Here is an 8,277-nt window from a genome sequence, read left to right on the forward strand (position 1 = left end):
TTAGGGTTAGAAGAGTCTTTGCCCATTGACCCCCCATCCTAGAGCCGGAAGGGACGCTTGGTATTAAGGGGGTCAATCCTAGCATCTTTCAGTTGAGGAAACTGTGGCTCACAGAGGTGTCATTCAATTAGGGCTTATCAAAAGCTGGACTCTAATGCTTCCCCCTACCCCCACTTTATTTCTTTTAATTTTAATGAATATGTTCACCTATGATAAAAAAAATAAAATAAAAATTATGTCCTTCAAGGTAGTGCTGAGAGAAAAATCTGAAATCTATTCTCAGTTTTCCTTTTCTTTCTGGGAAGGGGAGAATTTATTCTTGGGTAGAGCAGCTGATATGATTCAAAGAATGGGAGGAAACTCAATGCCCAAGATCCCCTATTTTATAGTTAGTTAAAAGTCTCTCATTAGAACTTTAATTCTTTGGAAAAAAAAGATGTCTTCTTTTTTAAAAAACCAGATTTAGGGGGGCAGCTGGGTAGCTCAGTGGATTGAGAGTCAGGCCTAGAGATGGGAGATCCTGGGTTCAAATCTGGCCTCAGACACTTCTCAGTTGTGTGACCCTGGGCAAGTCACTTGACCCCCATTGCCCACCCTTACCACTCTTCTGCCTTGGAGCCAATACACAGTATTGACTCCAAGACGGAAGGTGAGGGTTTAAAAAAACAAAACAAAACAAAACAAAAAACAGATTTAGCTCAGTGTTGAAGGCTTCCAATATTCCCTCTATTCTCCCTTCTTCATCAGAAGACTTTTCTCTTCTTTGGGTCCCAAACTCATTCTGCTCTTTTTTCTTTTTATTCTTTTTCTCAGGTTTTTCCTCTTTGTCCTTTCTATCTTCTCCTTGACCAAACCCTATGCCTCAAGGCCCAAATTCACATCCTTGCAACCCTCTCAGACCATTTCAACCTACATCAACCTCTTCTGAACACCCACAGCACTTAGGATGGAATCGCTCTTTGGGGCTTCTTCTCCTACCACGCTTCAAGATTTAAAAAGCACGTTATCTCATTTAATCCTCACCTTGGCAGCTATTATTTACCTTTTACCAATGAGGAAGCTAGGCATCCACAGGGTTAAGTGAATTACCTTGACTAGAGCAACAAAGCTATCTAGGATCAGAGGCAGAATTCCAACCCGGATCTCTCCTGCTTTAAAATACACCAGACCACATTATGATTTCACGTTGATGCCAGTGTTCATAGGCAAATGTCTTTCCGATCCAAATGTCAACTCCTTGAATACAGGGCTTATGGTATATTTCTTTTTCTAGTGCTGCGAACCTGGTGAATCTCATTCCAAATGGAATGAATAATGTTAAAAACGAATATTAATAAATGTTTAAAAAAAGGGGTGGGGGCGCGGGGGGGGGGTGAAGGGGAAAGTAGGAGCATGAATCATGTAACCATGTTAAAAACGAATATTAATAAATGTTAAAAAAAATGGAATGAATGAATGATCAGAATTGAAGTGTGGCGTCATGGAGGGAGCACTGGATTTGGAGTCAGAAGACCTAGATTTGAATTGTAGTTGCCACTTATTTCTTCCCTGAGCAAATTATTTGGCTTCCTTCTGCCTTGCTGTCTTCCCCTGAAAAAGGAGCGAGGTAGACTAGATGACCTCTAGATACTATTTGGGTCTTAGGGATAGAGATGAAATCTAGGATTTCAGTGGGATAGATAACTCCCAGATGAGGACACTCCCTCTACTGGGAGGCACCTACTCTGCAATTTAGTCTTAGAAAGTTGCCCTGGGGTATTGGAGGGGGCCTCTACTGTCATTCCTTCTCTAAGCCTCTAAAATGATTCTCATCATTCATTTATCTCCTACCTGGGTCTCAAGGATCCATGATTTTATCACTCTGGGTACCCCCTTTTACTCTAGTAGAGAAGGCTTTGTGGAGGAAGTGACTCAAACTGGGCCCAGGATAATGAGTAGAATATTGTTATTTTCATGCCTCCATTTGTTTTTTTCTTGACAAAAATCCTAGAGTAGCTTGTCATTTCCTTCTCTTTACAGATGAGGAAACTGAGGCAAGCAGGGTTAAGTGACTTGCCCAGGATCACACAGCTAGGAAGTATCTGAGGCTAGATTTGAACATAGAAATGCCGTTCTCTTCATTGTCTACCAAACTTATACGGCTCGCTTTTCTTTTTATGTTTTTTCCTCATGTTTTTCTCTTCTCTCTCTGACTTCTCCTTGTCTAAATCCTATTCTTCGAGGTCCAGCCCAAACCCAATCTGGTCCATGCAGCCTTCTCAGTCCATTTCAACACCCAACAACCTCTCGATTTCAGACCTGGCACCCTCTCCATTACCCCACTTAATAGCACCGAATAGAATGTGATTAAGTAAAAATTGAGTGGGAGAAATTTTTAGGCATCACGAATAGTACGGTAAAAGGGGTGGAAGTGAGAAAATAGTACCATTGGCTTCCACACAACTGGAAAGAGAGTAAGTAGCATGTGAGAAGGCTGGAGGGAGGAAGATTCTAGACACCTTGAATATTCAGGAGTTACCCAAGGGATCAGAGGAGAAAGATAAGATCCAACCTGTGCCTCAGTAGGCTTTAGTTGGCAGTAACCTTTAGTGCAGATGGAAGAGGAAGAAACTGGACCATTGCAATAATCCAGGTATAAGGTAATGAGGCCTTGAATGTGATGACAGTGAGGTGGATGGATGGGAATCATCTTAGAAATACAGTTGATAAGGTCTGGCAAATGTCTTGTGGGCCTTACACAGAGAGAAAGGGACAAATGCGAGTTGAAAGTCCGGGGTAAGGGATAGAAATAGATCAGTAAGAGGAACAAGCTGGGGCTAGAGAAGTGGAAAGAAGATGAGGTCAGCTCTGTGATTTCTTTGATATGTCAGTGGAACATTAGGGTGGAGGTGTCCATTAGACAACTAGAAATTTGAATATGAACTTAGTAGGAACTAAGAATAGGGATAAAAATGGAGATTATGACAATAACAACAATAACTAGAGCTTATATCGGGCTTTAGGGTTTGCAAAACCTAATTTTTTACAAATTTTTAAAAAATTTTACAAAATTTACAAAGTTTACAAATAATCTCATTTTATCTTCATAAAAATCTTGGAAGGTAGGTGCTAGGATTATGCCCATTCTATAAGTGAGGAGACTGAGGCAGACAGAGATTGAGTGATTTGCCCAAAGTCATACAGCTAGTAATTATCTGAATCCAGATTTGAACTCATGTTTTCCCGACTCCAGGTCTCATACTCTATCTATTGGTAACTTCATTTTTATAGAGATCACTGAGTGAAAGATTTAGAGCTGGGAGGGACCTTCGGGGATATCTACTCCAAACCCTATATCTTATAGGTGAGGAAACTGAGGCCAGAAACTTACAGAGCTTGTCCAGATTCATACAGGTAACCAGTAGCAAAGGTGGGATATGAGCCCATATCGTCTAAGGCTAAATCCGTAATGTTGTCCCCACAACAAGTTCTAACTGGGAGGACATGGATGAATTTCAAGAAAAGGGAGTCTCTGAATTAGGATGATAACAAATGACATTTCTGCTTTCACTAACCTTGAGCATCCCCTTCAATTATGAATGTAGATAACATTTTTTGTGAGATGGGAGACAACAGCCTCCACCGGACTAATTGCCAAAGGGGTCCCTGACACACAAAAAGACAATGAACCAGGGCCCAAAGAAGAGGGGGCAGAAAAAGAAGAGAAGGGGACCTTCTGATAGGACCTTTGGGAGTGGCAACATGGGCAAAGAGGGGATGAGGGGATGTTGAAGAAGACCCAAAAGAATGGATTTTAGATAGGAGGATCTCAGGAGGCTCATGAAAGAAATCAGGAGCAGGAACTAGCAAAAAGGGATGGTTACCAGTATCAAAAACTAGAGAGGGCAAAGATCAGAGAGTGAGAGCTAGAATAGATCTTAGAGGCCAGTATGTCACTGCAGAGTGAGAAAACGGAGGCAAACAAAGGTGATGTGACTTTCTCAGGGTCACACAGCCAGTAAATGCATGAGACAGGGCATGATCCCAGATCTTGATGGTTCCATGTCCAGCATTCTGTCCACTATACCAAAGCCTCTACCCCAGTGGTATCAGACTCAGTTAGAAATGGGGGCCATGAAATACTACATGAGGATTGTTGTGAGCCACATGCTGATGTTTAAAAATATGATATTATCTGGATTTTAAAGCATTTTTATTTGTTAAATATTTCCCAATTACAAGCATGGTAGGGTGTGGTTTTTGTGTCTGATGTGTCTACTCAAGGTCACCCAGGGAGATGATGGTTGGGAAAAAATTATTAGAGTTTAGTACTCACTGTGGGACCAGAACCCAGCCAACATGACAGCCGTGTCCTTCCTCCTGCCAGCTAGGTTCATCTTCATCTTTCCCTGGCCCCACCATGGCTGGCTATCTGACTACCTGGGAATTCATTTGTTTCTGGGCTCCCAATAGAGCATGTCTTCTTAGGCATGAGACTTCACGGCAGATCCAGAGCATTTGACCTCAGCACTGACTGAGAAAATAATTCTGGGGACCTGCTTATTTTATTCCCAACAGGACGAGTTACTGAGGTTGGGATGGCTAGCGCCATATGTATGTACTCACAGGAGACATTGGCTTTATCCATTACAATTGCACTCTAGAATCCCAGGTCAGTGAAGTATGCTAATGGTAAAAATATGAGCAGAGCTTCCTCATCAAATTTGTGGTCCTAAACCCCACAGACAGAATGAAAGATGTGTTGAAAGCCAAGGCAAGGCATGATGGCTGTGAGATCTCCGTAAAACAAGCAGTTATCTAGCAGGTGCCATCTTCCCTTGGGAATTTCCTCATCTGAAATATAGGGAATAATAGTATCTAACAGTCCGTCCCTCATAGATTTATGTGAGACTTAAAGGAGATACTGTATAAAAAGAATTTTGCAAATGTTAAAGCCCTATGTAGTCTATTATTGTTCTCTTCTCTCTCTTGAATCTTCAATCTCTCCCTCACCACTGATGCCTTCTTCTTTACTTACAAATGTAAGGAAATATCTCTCTTCTTAAGAAACAGGCAAACAAGTCTTTCTTCAACTCCACTCTTTGCTTGAATTGCAGCCCATCATTCTTTCTTTCATTGTCACATTTCTTCAACAGGTTACGTCCTCACCAGCTTATTACCAGTTCTTCACATCCACTCTTCTTAGACCATTGTTGTCTAGATTCTCAAGGAGGAAGAGGATAACCATTGTTTTGGTTAGATTATGACAAATGAGGAGGATCTGATGATAGCTACTGCAGGGGTACCAGTAGAAGAAGCAAATGAAACTCCACAGCTGTGCAAGAAGAGGAAACTGTCCACTGAAGTTAAGGATGATAAGCTAATGGCCATTATGGCCTTCTCAGACCCGAAGAAGAAGAACCAGGTCTCTTCACTGGCATCAAAGGACAACAAAAAGTACCTGCTAGGTGGGGCAAACATGAACCTATCAGGATGACAAGCTTAAGCTAGACTGGTATCAAATCAATTGTCTTGGACTCATCCCAAACACACCCTGTCTTCCAAATGAACATTATCAAGGACATCAAAGAGAAATACCCCCACATCCAGGTTATTTGTAGCAACTACACAAGTAAAAAACATAAAAATGAGATCACCAGCACTGTAGGTTGGCATGGGCTACAGCTCCATCTGCATCCCTCAGGAAATGTTGGCATATGGGAAGCCCCAGATGACATAGCTATACAAGGTCAGAATATGCATCATGTTTTGGTTTCCAGGCATTGCTGATGATCACAGCCTGAATATGGGCCCACCCACAAAGCCCTTGACCTTGTGGTAATGATGGGCTCTCTATTGGTGCCCACTACTGAAGTCCTAGGTAGTACCCTGATGGGATCAAATTGAAGAGAAAGCACCCAGGTGGTGTTTACTGGGGATTTCAGTGAAGAGTTCATGATCAGAGTGGCTCAGGGTATGCCTGGTGCTTTGAAAGACAGAGGATTCATCCACAAATTCATTTCCAGTTTGACCATTGGCATTCAAAGCTCCCACTGAGATATGGATGTCAACAGTTTAACACAAATCAGAGCCATGATGTACTCAGGGGAGCTGGAAAATGGGAAGATGGAATTCTTTGCCCATGGACTCCACTTGTATGAGAAATTCTGAGAATCCCTTGATTTTTTCCCCTTCTGATAAAATGCCGTATGGTTTTTTTTAAAAGTCATTTTTGTAGAATGGCAGAGGGCAAAGGAGAAAATCCAGACTGCAAAGAACTGAGGAGAGTGGTTGTGAAGAACTGGTAATAGCTGGCAAGGACATAGCCTCTTCAAGAAATGTGGCAATGAAAGAAAGATCAGTGGGCTACCGTTCAAGGAAGGAGTAGTGTTGAAGAAAGACTTGTTTATCTGTTTCTTAAAAAGAAGAGAGAAGAAGAGAGACATTTGCTTACACTTGTAAGCAAAGAAGAAAGCATCATTGGAAAGGGAGAGACTGAAGATTCAAGAGAGAGAAGGAATAATGATAATGGACTTTATGTAGGATTTTAAAGTTAGCCAAATCCTTTTTATGCATTACCTGCTTTGAATCTCATACAACCATATGAGGTAGGGAGTGTTAAACACCATTATTCCCTATATTTAAGATAAGGAGACCAATCAATCAACAAGTATTTATTAAGTTTACTGCTCAAGGGCTAGGATTACAAATACAAACACAAAAAATGAAATAATCCCTACCCTCAATGACTTTACATTCTATGGTAGGGGAAATTCATAAAGGTTCAGTCATTTGCTCAGGGTCACACAGCTATTAAGAAAGAGATTCAGGATTCAAGCCCAGATCTTACTGACTCCAAGCGTTAGGTTCTATCCACTGTCATTTTTCCTTTCTCTTGTTGGTACAGTAAAACCTTAGAAGAAGTGATTAGGAATTGGAGGAGTCAAACCTAGGGAAGGGGTTAGCTTTGGTCTGAAGGAAAACTATCTCTCCCTGTGAGATAAGAGGGGAATGAAAGGATAGAGAATACTGGGAAATTTTGAGGTGAAGATAAGGAAAGCCTTGTGAATTCCTGTTGGTGGCTCTCCTTGTTAAAATAGGAAGCAAGGTCATTGCCTGAGAGTACAGGAGGGAAGTTGAGTCCTTAAGGGGAAATGAAATGGCTAGAAATAAAATCAAGATGGTTGACCAAAAATGAGGATCCAGTTGAAGACAAATTTTCCCAATTAATGAGAAATGTTTTTCATGTATTTCTTGTAATGGCCTGATTCTTAATTTTGAGATTGGATAAGTGGTCTAAAAATTAATATAGAAAGATTCATACTTTTACATTATATATGCAGAAATGAAGACTGATCTTGTGATTTCACCAATGTTGGTAACTCCTGGGTGAGGAAACTCCCTTCAACCAATGCATTTTTGCAAACTTAGAATCTTAGAGAGACACATAAAGCACTAAGATAACACAACAAGCATGAATAAGAAGCAAATCTTGAACTCAAGGCAGCTAGGTGGCTCAATGGATAGAATGCCAGGCTTGAAGTCTGGAGGACCTGGGTTCAAATCTGGCCCCAGATACTTCCTAGCTGTGTGATCCTGGATAAATCACTTAACTTTTGCCTAGCCCTTGCTCTTCAGTCTTAGAGTTGCTACTAAGTCAGAAAATAAGGGTTTAAAAAAATAAACTAAAATTTTCCTGATTCTAAGATCAGCTCTCTGTTTTCTGTGTGCCATCCTGCCCTGTCCTGTACATCAATATATAATATATGTAGATTATAAATGTAAGATATATACACATATATATCATTAGTTAACTGTCTAAATAGAAAAAGATCAAACAGGAAAAGGACTGATATATATATGTATATGTATAGACATATAGATATTCATATATATATATGTATGTATGTATGTATTTAGCAGCTCTTTTTGTAGTACAAAAGGCCTGGAAACTAAGTAGTTGTCAATAAATTAGGGAATGGATGAACAAGTTAGGGTATGTGAATGTAATGGATTATTATTGTATTATAAGAAATGATGAAAGGGATGAATTCAGAGACACCTGAGAAGACTAGTATGAACAGATTCAGAGGGAAATGAATAGAACCAGAAGAGCAATTTATATTCAATAACAACTTTTTAAGAAGATAATTTTATTTTTCTATTCAAAGATATTTTATTTTCCCAATTACATGTAATAATTTTCAGCATAAGATTTCCAAAATTATAAGATCCAAATTGTCTCCCTCTCTTCCTTCCCTCTCCCACTCCTGGATATGGTAAGCAATTTTACATGTT

The 8,277-nt window shown here is 40.3% G+C and overlaps 1 pseudogene; it reads left to right on the forward strand.

The window, feature by feature from the left end:
* Positions 1 to 5,242: 5,242 nt before the first annotated feature.
* LOC123249743 lies at positions 5,243 to 5,821 on the forward strand (annotated as a pseudogene).
* The last annotated feature ends 2,456 nt before the right edge of the window (positions 5,822 to 8,277 follow it).

This window comes from Gracilinanus agilis, chromosome 5, assembly GCF_016433145.1.
Source record: "Gracilinanus agilis isolate LMUSP501 chromosome 5, AgileGrace, whole genome shotgun sequence".
In the NCBI taxonomy this organism is placed as follows: Eukaryota; Metazoa; Chordata; class Mammalia; order Didelphimorphia; family Didelphidae; genus Gracilinanus; species Gracilinanus agilis.